Here is a 13,682-nt window from a genome sequence, read left to right on the forward strand (position 1 = left end):
CAGGGGGGAGGCAGGGAGAAAGCCAAAGACTCAGTGAGAGGCGGAGGCTGAGGACAGGTTGGAGAGTCCAGAGGCTGGGCTGCATCAGCAGCCTTCTGCTGTGTCCTATACTTCCAGGCTCTTAGCTGCCTCAGGGCCATTGCACATACTGCTCCATCTGTTTAAATACACTTCCCCCAGATAGCTCCAGGTTTTGCTGCCTCCCTTCCTACTGGGCTTTTGTCAGGTGTCACTGTCATCCAAAGGCTGCTTCTGACCACCCATTTAAAATTGAGTGAGGAGAGAGCATGGCATGTGGAGCCTTGTGCTTTAGGGAGGTCACCCTGGCAAACAGCAGGAGGGTGGCCACAAGGCAAGGAGACTGAGTAGGGACACTGGTTGATAACAGACTACCAAAGGAGCAAAGTTGGGGAGAAATGTGGAAGTGACCAGAGGAGTAGAATCATGGTCAAATCAACAGGACTTGACCATTGATTTGAGTAGGCAGAGAAGAAAGAAAAGGAGTGGGGAGAGAAAACCATGCTCAAAGGTTTAGCTCCGCCCACCAGCTGGGCAAATTGTGGTGCTAGATGCAAGAGTTAGGAAAAAGGCAGTCTATACAGACTAATGAAATCACCTTTGCAAAAATTATAACAGTGAGGAAGTTATAACAGTGAAAGGGAAAGGGATCTAACCTAACTGACTCCATCTTGCTTTAACCTCCAAGCTGCTCTTGTTTTTTCCTGGTGATAGCTCAAACTAACTTTGGGAGGAACTTAGTTTACAGTTTAACTTTGAAACAAAGATGATCACAGCCCTTTCCCAAAACAAATTCCTTTTTTGCCTGGGGACTAATGTATTAGCCACAGGATTTGCAACTTCCCCAACTACTCCTGCAGATAATATCACTATTGTAGGACCTAAGATTGACTTTTAGAAATGTCTTTCCAGGTTTTTGCATTTCAGACTAATGATGGCTCCACCTGGACTCACCAACTGGTCCTGTGGCTCCCACCCAGGAACGAACTCAGCGCAAGAGGACAGCTTCAACTTCCTATGAATTTCATCTATCACCCAACCAGTCAGAACTCCCCACTCCTTGGCCTCTTACCTGTCAAACTATTGTTGAAAAATTCTAGTCTCTGAACTTTGGGGAGACTAATTTGAGTAATAATAAAGCTCCAGGCTCCCATTCAGCTGTCTCTGCATAAATTAAACCCTTTCTCTTTTGCAATCCTCCTGTCTTGATAAATTGGCTCTATCTGGGCAGTGGGCAAAATGAACCCACTGGGTGGTTACACTAAAGTGAACATATGACAAATTTGGTTTTAGGTAAATTTTGGTTGAGCTGTTAGTAAGCCATCCTGACTTTGTAACTTACTAGCTGTGTTACTTTATGTCTCTATACCACTGTTTCTTAATCTGTTAAATGGGGATAACATAGAACCTATATCATAGGGATGTGGTGGGGAAGTTATACATTCAAATATACATTTTTTTATACACATACACACACCAACATCTACAAACACATGCCTGGCACTCAGTTAGTGGCCAATTAGTCAGTGCAGTAGCATTATTATTATCTAGGTCGAAATGTCCAACAGGAAGTTAGACCTACAAATGTGTTGCTCGGGACCAGAACAATTCTTTGCAAAAGGATTTATCACAACAGTGTTTTAAATAGAAACTCTCTCAGTGCTTTTAAAAGAGGATTTCTCTTTCTCTCTTTTTTTTTTCCATTTTACTTGCAAACTTTCAGAAATTTATTTAGTGTATTAAGTGAGGCACTCCTGTAGTTAAAATGAAACCTCTTCATTTCCTCAATGAAGACATTCTTTGGGACAAATCTCCTTTTGGAAAAAGTCACCCTGGGCATGGAGGGCTCTGGAGGAAGGTGTTTCCATCCCAGGGCTGGTAGCTGAGTTGGGGAGGTAGTGCAGAAAGAAGGCACGCTGTGGAGAAGTAGATAGAAGCCCTTTGGGGCAATTAGGAGGAACTGCCTATACTTGTGGGCAGCCACATGGGAGTAGTGGGCTCCCATGTGGCTGCCCACAACTTCTTGCTTCTAACCCCCCATGTGGCTGCCCACTACTTCTGCCTCCATCTCACTCCAATGACCTAGAAGTCTGAGTCTACATACAGGCATAAAGTCACTCCTAAATACACAGTGTCTTTATTATTTCATCTTCTGATAAAGTTTCCCCTTCTTGCTGTTGTCATTTGCTAATGTAAATGCCAATGTGTTGTTCACCCATAAGTGCATTTAGTTAGAGAAGACTTCTTGGAGGAAGTGGCTTCCGAAAAAAATAGAGGCAGGAAGGGAGGGGACGAGTGGAAACCACTAAAGCAGCAGGGATGTTTCTGGCAGTTTTAGGAGCCTACGGAAGCCTTAGTGCAAAGTAGAGGCAGGAGGCCAGGACCTGGGGAGGGTGTGAGGCTCTAGTTCCTCAGGAGGTCTGCTCAAGGTACCCCAAGAGTTAATGCCAGGAGGAGAGCCCAGCTCCAGGCAGCAGGGTGTGAAGATGCCTGTGCTCCCCCAGGGAGCTAAACAGGAAATTGCCTAATAAACCAGCTCCAGAATCTATCTCTAGTTGCATATTTTATTGACTTGAAACTTTTTTTTTTAAGCAGTGGACTCCTAAAACCAGATAGGCTGTAAAATAAATAAATATAAAAAGACTCTAAGATTAAATGAGGAATAAATTACTCCTACACTCCCCAACCCCCAAATCCACCTCTCCCATTATCTCCAGTGGCTCCCAACTCACCCAATCACAACCCGCCTTTTTACTACCAGATCTCCTGCCCCATATGTGTAAGGTCTGATTGACCAGGAAGGACTCTAAATGGGAGATTTGTAGGAAGAGGGGGCAATTTATGCCAGGAAAGTTTGTATCTGAGATGTGTATGATTTATAAGCTTTTTAAAACAACAATAACAACAAACAAACAAACAAAACATGACTACTCTTGTAAATAACCAATTTGTATATTAACTTTCTGGTGTAGCATCCTTACCTATAAATAAGCAAACAACATTAAGTTCCCATTCAGGAAACAAGAGCCTAAGCCCACTGGATTGAGGTATCTGATTTATCAAATTCAGTCTGCTCCATAAATCAGAATTCACTCCAGGACTCTGTGGCAGTGTGACTCTCCACGCCGCTCTGAGGTTTCTTCTTTGTGTGGTATCTCCCGCCTTCATCTTTATTTATTTCCAAAAGAAAAAAACGTTGCAACTGATTGAACTGACTGATTGATATGTCAGTGCTGAGATTTATGAGGTTGGGCACAGCTTCCAGGGCTGCCTCTTTATCCCGTCTCCTTCTGATGTAATCTTGGCCCTTTACCAAAGATTTGCATATGCCTTGTGCAGTCCTGTTCACCCTCTAAGCTGCTAGATCTCTGGTCAAATCCTCTCCTCCCCTGAATCTTTACTCAGACACTCCCAGACTATCCGTCCAAAGATTTTACCCCATCCTACAAATGATGACTATGACAGGTGTAGCACCCCTAGGATAGGGTCTGTAAAGGGGCTTAGGGAGCCTCATTTTACCAATCAGAACTGTGCCCCAGAAAGGTGGAGAGCTTGCCCACAGTCACACAGCCTGTCAGGAGCTGTGTGAAAACAGAAAAATGCATCATTGCTTTTGCATCCCTCACTGTTTCTACCACACCGTGCTTTTTCAGGAAGCACTTGTTTAAGGGCGTTTGAAAAAATCTGGGCTCTGTGGAGGTTTCTGCAGATGAATGGTAGAGGGAGAGGCAAGAGCAGTGGCCTGATCTACCAGGAATTGACGTTGAACAAGCTGGCACCTCCTTCCACCCTCCACGCTGATACCTGGTGAAGATGGGTGGAGATGCCCAGGAACCTTACTATAGCAGGCTCTCTCCTTGTCCATGCAGCACTAAGGGGAGTTCACAGTTCTCTGCACTGGTGCTAGGTCCTAAGTTAGTACTCCTTCAGCAAGTATTGTTTAGTTCCTTTGTCTTTCCTTATCTGCCCCTTCTCTAAGCTCCCACAGCACTTGTCTATACACCTCAGTAGGCCACTTAATCATAAACTGTGGCACATATTACCTGTCCTGCTGTTAAGCACTTAATCATAAGCCGCCTTGTGATGTCTTCCGTACTGTTAGTGTGGAAGATAGTGTGTTCAGCACATGGCCTTGTGCCTGTCTATATTGCCGGTGTCCCTAGGGCAGTGGCAATACAACTCATTCTGAACAATGGATTGGCCAAAGCAGTTAACAGCTGGCACACCTCCTCCATCTCTCTCTGGCCCCATTGTGGTGGCCTTCGAGGCATGGGGGCTAGATTATGTAGCTGCAGAATGGAATAGGGTCTCCTGATCTGCATCTGACTTTGCATAAACAGTAAATAGCATCCACTGTGCCGAGGCACTGAGATTGGAAATTTGGGGATCTATTTGTCATTGAAGCATATACCCTCACCTGTAATTGATAAATGAAATTAGTTACTGCTGCTAATCCCAGGCCTGCCACTAATTAGTAAACAGCCATTTCCCCACTTTTGGACCTCAGTTTCTTCATTTGTAAAAACAGGGCATTAGATTATATGATAAAAATAATAACATATATATTTATATTTTACACTTGCTCTATTCCAGGCAATATGCCAAGTGATTTGTAAACATTAATATATTGAATCTGGTGTCTACTCTGTGAGATAGATTTCATTGTCCCCTTAGAATGAGGAATCTGAATTGGGGTGGGACAGGGTGGGGGGTATTAAGCAATTCTTCCAAAATCACATAGCTGCTAAGTAGTGGTCTGGAGTTTGAATGCAGGAAATGTGAACCCGGTGCCTCCTATTACAACCACTGTGTTTTCTGATCACTCAAAATCCCTGAAGCATAACTCTTACAGAACATTCAAATTGATGTGTAATTCTGTTTGTATACATATCTTCCAAATAAAATTGGAAGGTATTTGAGAATGGGAGTGATGGGCTGCTGCTACTCATTAATATCCCCTCTTTCTGGCACCAGACTCTAAAACGGGGTCAACATTGAGTAGATGTTTCATAATTTCTTCCTGAATTGAATTTCACAACGCTGAAGTCAACTCAGATAAATATATCTCTATTTGGCAAATCTGACTCAAACAGTAGAACTACACTAGAACTATGATGATGAAAACCTACAGTCATTCAGCCTGATGATTTGATATGTGCCCTTCATTCCTTTTGGCATACAATCAACATGCAACTTCTGTATAAAAAGCCCGATGTGGTGGGGGAATACTAGTCATAGCCTCTTCTCTCTGGGGAATTACAGTTCAGCCTATCAGTGAGTTTTACCTAAAGGTACCAAAGTGATACCTTAAGTCTCTAAAGTCATGTGCACCAAGAATAATTGTTACTCACGTTCTGTGAAGGTGTATTGCTACACACAAGCAGTTGTGTACTGGCAAATGTTGAACAATTGCCTCTCATGGGGAAAAACAAAAGCCCTGACTTACAGTGTTTGCCAATTTCTATGGTATAAATATTCATACTATGGCTGATTATAAGCTACCAATGTGATGTCACTGACCCCAGAGTTGGAAGAGATATGTAAAATTGGCTCTGGAGAAACCCATACGAGCAGGCTCCAGCACCCACTGAATACAACATATGATGGGCTCTTCCCACCACCTCCATGTAAATACAAATCAGAGAACCACTGGGAAGAAGAGGAATATAGATGAGCTCTAAGGGAGAACTGCCTCAGGGTTGAGGAATAGTAGACACGAAGGGTATGTATGACATGTCCTTCTCTGAGCAAAAGTTTTTGAAGGCAGGGAAAGAGAAGATTCTCACCTGTCTAGGCTGGTTTATGTCCAGGCCTGCCTGCAAGCAAATCGATGGGCCAGGTGACCTCTAAATGTCATACTAGCCTAAGGGTTCTGTGATGCAGCAGAATTTGCTCCTAGCTTTCTTCTGCCACTGGGGACACATCAGGCTTTCTGTAGACCAAAGTCAATAGTACCAGCGCACCTGGTAGAATGCTATCCACAAACATCCTCCACAGAGTTGCTGACCTACTATTAAACAGGTTAATTACAGCCAGTGGGGTGCCCAGATGCCACAGGGATTTCTAAGACTCTTGAGTCTACAACCCTGGAGAATGCAGACAAAAAAATGACAGTTCTTAACTCCTAAGGATGGCAAATGGGCCTGCATGGGCTGAGCCCTCTCCAAGGGTGCTCAGGCCCCAGCTCACCCTGCTCTGCATGGCTGGCCAGCTCAGCCAATCACACTAACTCTGCAGCTCCCCTGTCTGGCACATTACCCCTTCCTGCATATTCGTCATTCTCAAGGCTTGCGACTGTGGTCCAGGGCCTCTCCTGGGAGTTAGCAGATAATGTCACAGACTCCTGGAATCTCACAGAGAGAGCAGAGCTCAGCCTGCCAAGGAGAAGGAAGGGTGTGGATGGAAGCTGTTCATTTCCCACACACAGGAAGCTTTGAGAGAATGCAGACAAACTGTCCCTAAGACTGGCTCCCACTCTGAGGAACCACTTTCCCAACCAGGAAGGGCAGGCTATCAAGTAAGGGCTCTGGTGGGGCCTGCATCCAACAGACTAAATGCATTCTGGAAATAATCTTAAAGGGCCCAGGGTCTACTTCTGTTTCTAAGGGGTACAACCCCTACATGCAGGACTAATCATTCAGTATTAACTGAGGAGCAAAAAGATGGGCTAATTTTCCACAGGTTGAAACTCAGGCACAGGGTAACAAACAGAGCCCTGCAAAATGGCCTGGCAAGCATTATCACTGCATGGGGCAGATGGAGAATTAGACACTCAAGTTCACCAGCGAGTTGCCTGTGAGGGCAGAATTGGGAACCAGACACCTGATCCTCAGTTTACTGCTTACACAGGCCGCAGTAAATAATACAAATGATGATCCAGGGGAAGCACAGCTTTTCATGAAGAGCCTGCGGACTGCTCAGCAGTAAAAGGAAAGCCGGACTCAGCACATGTCTGGCTTCCATTCGGATTCTCTCCCCTACACAAACAAAGGTTAGCACCCCACAGAGGCAAGTTTGCTTTTCTAAAGTGCCACTCACACTCTTCCCCTGACCCTCTGTGCCCTCTAAACTCTCAACTTCTCCAACACCTGAGTTCTACCATTTATCCAACCATCCACCACTTGTGCACCCATGTATCCATCCCTCACCCACAAATCCAGTAATGTAATTCCTGTTCATTAAAAGCCTGCTGTGGCCCAGACATTTTGCTAGGAACTGGGGATGCTTTTGATTTAGTAGGGGTTAAGAGCAGAAGTTTTGGAGTCAGACAAACTGAAGTTCAAATACAATCTCTGCCACTTTCTAGCTATGTGCCCTTGAACCCATTACTTACCTCTCTAACCCCCTGTTTCCCTACTTGTGAATTGGGAATAGTAATAATACTTCCCATTTGGGATTATGCTGAATAGTATATAAGATGAACATGCACACAAAATAGTACAGTGCTTGGAGACTAGCAGGTACTTAAAAGCTTGTTCTTAAATGCTTTGGAGACATGAGGCAAGTACAGTACAGGCCCTGACCTCAGTTTGCTTACAGTCAAACTCCAGAGTCTGCTTATCTGGTGGATTGGGGCCTATGAGCTATGGAAGCCAGATTGTTCACCCATTCATCTCCTATCTGCTCCTCCACTCTCATCCTCCATTGCTCCACTCCTTTCACCCTCATTGGCTGTGCTGGCTTTTTAAGTGTAAAATGAACTACATTTCCCAGAACCCCTCCCTGTAGGTTAGGCAGAACCATAAGAGATGCTGTCCTGCAAGTATCGGAGGGTAGAAATGAAGCAGCAGTCATTGTTTTCACACTTAGTAGTTTTGAGCAGGAACTGTGTTAGCTTACACATGTCGCTCTTCTACTATCATCTCTCTTTGGTGCTGGGCACCTGCTGGACATGTAACTGCTCCACCTTCCCCTGAACTCTTCTTCAGCTTCTCCAACTCTTGGGCCAGGTGCGTCTTTAGCTCCATGATGAAAGGCACCACTTCCCCTGCAGTTTCTCTATTTTGTCAAGGTTGGAGGCAGTAAGAACTGGCACAGACCCATCTGCACTCATGGGTTCCAGCTTTTCTTGGGGTTCAGCTCATCCTTGCTGTCCCAAGACAGGAGATAGATCTTTCTTATGTTCTTGACTGCCTGCCCCATGGACTGTTGGCTCTAGCATCAGATGAAAGACAGTAGCCCCTCACAGACTATTTAAGCAGCTCCCACAATTGTGTAAGGTCCAATTCCTGTGACAAATCACTTACGCAGCCAGGTAGGTAGGTAGATAGATACACAGATAAATAGAGACATGGCTAGATATAAAAATATATGGGTGTATCTATAATGTGTGTGTCTGTGTTTATATATACTTATGTTTATGTATCATCTTCAAGAATCTTTGTTCACACATGTGTCAACTATTACATGTCTCTCCTCCCCTGGGAGTGGGGAATATCTTTAAACTGACTCTTATCACATGGAGGAACTTAGAGAAAAGTGCTGCTTACTACCTTCCCCTCTCCACTGCTCCCCACTACCACCCCCAATACATCTTGGTACTCTTACGCTGGAACTGCCCTGATGATCTCTGCAGACTCTGGCTCTTATGTCTTCCCTTGTACTGCAGAGAAAGGATAATGGCAGAATCAGATCTTGAAATGATGAGCAGTTCTCTGTGCTGGTCAAGAGATCACCATTCACATGAGAAGGCAGGGGACCTCCCAAATGCTGGCCTCTCTGGCATCGCCCTTGGCCCTCCTCTCGTTTTGCTCTCCTCCTTGTTTATCTCATCTCTCTTAGCTTGCACATATCTATCTCCTGACCTAGGCTTTTGCGAGAGTTCACAGCTTTTATCAGTGGAACTTTTTACTTATCTCCCAATCCCAAATCCAAGTCAGTTTGTCTTTGGGACAGCCTTCTTTCTGTTTTGTTCAAGGCTCTGCCCACGGGACCAGTCACCAGAGCTAACAACATTGGCTCCATCTTTGACACCCCCTCTTTATGAGTGCCCCCCATGACACATGCATTGAATCCAATCAGCTGCCTGTGGTCCTTCATGTTCATCTTCCTGCCCAAAGCATTTCTCAGAACGTCGTGCCAGACCCCTCTTGACTCCAATAGTGATGGCACTGTGTTTGAGAGGCCAAAGAAGAGACCTGTAGCCAGTGAATCAGACATGGGGCTTATTGAGGACACTGACATTCAGTCCAGTGGTGGCAGGCTGGACAGGATTCCACCATTTGTAAAAAGCATGCAGTTTATATAGAATTTTCACTAAGCACCTTCCTCTTAGCAACTTCCACCTGGCAATCTGTGTTTAACCCAAAACAAAGTGCCTCAATTCTCTGTACAGTCTGCATTCAGTGAGATGGGCTGAGGGTTCTGATGCTCCTCATAGATAAGGAATGAATCTCCAGGTTGGCCACTTCCAGATTCTTCAGCACAGAACTCCAAACACACATTTGTCTTAGACCATAGGGTCATTCTCAGGGTTTGCTTAAGTTAGTTATTGCTGTTAGATGCATCTGCCATTCACATAGACACGTCTTCCTCTACCATTCACTGTTCAACCCCAGTTCAGCTCTTCCTTCCAGCTCTTGTGCTTTATTTCAATAGCTAACTGGTCTCCTTGATTCCTGTATCTCTCCATTCTTGTCCTTTGCATATACTGCTGCCCATTTAGTCCTCCCAAAAGGTAACTCTGATCTTGTTCCTCTGCTCAAAACTTTATTCTCTCCCCATTTCTTATTTAATCATTTTAAAACTCCTCATGTTAGCATTTAAGGTCTTACACAATTTAGCCCCTACCTGCCCTCCAGCCTCATTTTACATTGCTCCTCTATATGAGCCCAGTACTTCGACCCAGCTGGACTGCTGGACTGTCTGCAGTACCTTGAAATGATCTACGTTTTCCCACCTCTCAGCCTTTGCTCAGACCCTGGTCCCCACCACTTTCAAGTTTCCTTTCTTTGCCTATAAAATCTGACTCATTTTTCAAAGTGCATCTCAACTGCCACCTCCTCCAAGAAATCTTTTCTGACCTCCCATGTCGGCCCCCATGACATTTTGTCCTTCTCCAGTGGTACTCACCTCAACCTCTCTGCTTATTATCAGTGTCCTTGTCACTCACTCTGTACATGTTCATAAACTCTCTGACAGCCAGAACCATTTTGTATCCCTACAATGCCCAGGACAGTCACTTGCACATAAATACTTGTTAATTCAACCAAGCTGCTTCCCCTACCAACTTTATTCCCATTCAATCTCACTTCATGTGTCAAGGTTGTTGATTTTATTACCAGGAAATCATCTGCATATTCCTGCCTGCTTTGCTACCATGCTTGATATCTCAGATTTAGAGGTAAGTTAGACTTTAGACTGGCTTTTAAATATCCCCAGCTGACTCTACTACTGCAGCTGATGCCTGTAACATTTATTTATAACTTTGCAAAATTGGCAAGTGGTTAAAATATATAAACCCAAAGGGGGTTCGTGCATTTCCAATACATTAAGGTATATTTAAAACATGCTGTGTCTTATCGAGGCTTTAAAATACACATTACCACAGGAGCAGGGAAGACGGGAGCAGGGTAATTGGCTAATGAGAATTCTGAACAGTGACTGAAAATATGGCAGAACTGCCCTTTGAGAACTGTGCTCGCACCTATTAATGAACTTTATCCACGGCTCTAAAACACAGCCCTGTATTTCAAACACAAACCCAGGAGGCTCTGCGGCATGGATGCTGTTGCATTAATTCACACCTAGTTATGGTGACTGGCACCAGCCTTCAACACTGGTCAGAAGAAAGCTGCTGCAAAGCCTGAGAATAATTACAACGGCTGGATTTATTTGATACCAGGTGCCAGGTGTTAATATGGAAGGACTTGTTTTTCTAACTTGCAGCATGCGCATGTACCAGGGGGAAGAAGATGGGGATGAGTGTAATGGTTGGCATGTTCACAGTCATACTGTATACATGTTCTGCCATTTAGGAAGGGCCATGACACAGGAGAAAAGGGAATGATATAGGAAACCCAGTGACCTGCAGGCCTGGATAGGAATCCAGATTCCAGACAGGGTCTCCCAAAATTCAGGGCCCTGCAATGAATATTCACACTGAGAGTAGTTCAACTCTAAGCCCATGATGACTGTGAAGTTTCACTGTTATTCACATGTCCTAAAAAATAGCCATGCTCTTTATAATGGGAAGGGAGAAGTCAGCTTCCCACAGAGCCCCTACATGGTGTTTATCCAGAGAAGGAATATCAAGCTAGATTGTCCAGCTGCACTCGCCTTATTTGGAGCTGTTTGTTCTGCTTGCAATGACTTCTTTAAGTGTCCCTCACATCTATATGGGTAGACTGCTGAGCGCCATGTTTGTACATCTGCCTCACACTTTGGTGACAGATAATTAAATTGGGGCAGGCACCTGGGCCAATTTGCTTAACTGATTTTCATTGTTGCAACTCCCACCTCTTTGCTGATGATTCCCAACCCTTTCTCCAGCCATTTCTCGCCCTAAAGGTTCAGGCTTGTGTATTTCATTGTCCACTGGATGGACCCATCTACCTGAATGTCCCACAGACACCTCATGCAACAAGTCCAAACACAACTTATCCTTTTCCCATACCTCCCAAATCTGGACACCTTAGTTCTGCTAACTTTACCTCCAAAATATTTTTAAATTCATTCCCTCCTTCTCCAACTCCCATTTTAGGCTTGTGGCCTACACTCCTGCAACAGCCTCCCAGCTGACCTCCCTGCCTCCAGCTTTGTCCCCACATGGATTTAGCACACGCGAATCTAAAACACAAGGTGGCTCTCCCTGAGCTTTTATAACCTGGGTGCTCAAACTCCTTCCCCTCCTCAGCACGCCCCTAGCATTTACAAGCCCCACTTTGGGCTTCAGCCTGCTTCTCCATCTCCATCTCCGTCTCTATCATCTCCCTCTCCATCTCCCACCACTCTCTGCTTGGTGTTTCAGGCTCCAATAATATTGGATTGCTTGCACTTCTCAGCAGAGGCAGCTCTCTATTCCCGTGTTAGTCCATGTCACCTTCTCTACTTAACTAATTCTATCTCAGCCTTTAAGACTCCACTCAGTGATTACCTCCTAGGAGCCTTACCTGATTCTCTGCCTCCAGAAATGGCTGGGGCCCCTTTTCTGTGCACCTGTGATAGCCTGGACACACCTCTATCACTGCACTGATCACATTGGAATAGAACGCTATTTTCAGGCTTGATTGGCCCAGTAGACTGTCGGTAACTTGGCAATAAAAGACTGTACATATTTCTTTCCTCTTTGTACCTCCAACCCTTGATAAAATATTTTAGAGTGGGTGTGTGAACAAGTGAATGAATGATTCATTGTGCCATAGGTGTAAGAAAGGAAAAGGAGCATATGTCAATGAATAGGAATTTTAGAGGCCACTGGGCTCCCTGAATCTTGAAATTGTGTGCTGGAGAGGAGACAATGTTCTTGAAACTTGCTTTCTGTGGTGATCCTGGAACCTGCCAATTCTGACCATATGAAAATTAGCCAGTTCATCTTAAAGCCCATAAGGAGTGCTTGTTCAGTACCAGGTGGTAGTCAAGTAGAGCAGGGTCTCCCATCTCTATTATAACACAGGAAGGTAGAGACAGGAGAGGTATTGGGGAAAGACAATACAGGCTCCATCGCTAATTCTTCCATATGTCCTTTGGAAAGTTATGTAACTTCTCTGAGTCTCGGTTGGAGTAATATTCCTGCCACCCAGGCCTGTTGTGGGGATTGAGTTGATGGGTGAAGCACTCAGAACAGTGCTTGGCACCCAGTAAATATTTAACAAATGGCAGCTGTTATTCACAGTAGGCAACAACTCTAAAAATTAGCAGCTCTTCCTCCTGTTAGTTGTATGTCCTTAAATCAAGGATTTCTCGAGCTCTGCCTGTGGTCATTTTAGGCTGAATAATTCATTGTCACCGGAAACTGTCCTATATATTGCAGGATGTATAGCAGCACTCCTGGCCTCTACTAACTAGATGCCAGTAGCACTCACTCCCCTACCCCAGTTGTGATGACAGAAGAGTCTCCAGACACTGCCCAGTGTATCCCATGGAGCAAAACTGCCTCCAGTTGAACTTTCCTTAGAGAAGGAGGTAACCTTGTATTGTTTTGGCTTTATCATCTGTAAAATGGGAAAAATAGTAGTTTCCTGACCGACACTTAAAAGCGTTATTTGAATAAGGTGTTGATAACGGATATGGTATAACTTCAAAGTGCTTTTCAAATATAAAGGAACTGTTTTGACAGACTTCACCAACTTGAATTTTAAACAGAAAAGCCAATATAGCACCTTCAAGCTACCATCCCTCCCCAAATTCTCCCAGAACCTCTGAGACACTCAGGCCATGGGGCCAATCCTGCTTTTGAAGGCCAGGTGGAGGACTGGAATGTGAGATTACTCCACCACCATCATTGCGGTGATGGGCTGCCACAGGGCACCACAGATGAATATCAGTCTTGCATGGTCATGGACACGAGACCACTGGGCTGCAATGTTGTATTCTAGAATTCTCCCTGGAATGCAGGCGGCTGTTGGCTCTGGCAGATCTGGAGGGCTGAGCACCTCCTACCTCTCCTGCAGTTATGGTTTCGTCATCCCACACTGCTGGTGCTAATGTTTGCACTGGCAATAAAA

The sequence above is a fragment of the Sapajus apella genome, unplaced genomic scaffold, assembly GCF_009761245.1.
Source record: "Sapajus apella isolate SASKATOON/1434 unplaced genomic scaffold, GSC_monkey_1.0 scaffold16, whole genome shotgun sequence".
Lineage (NCBI taxonomy): Eukaryota > Metazoa > Chordata > Mammalia > Primates > Cebidae > Sapajus > Sapajus apella.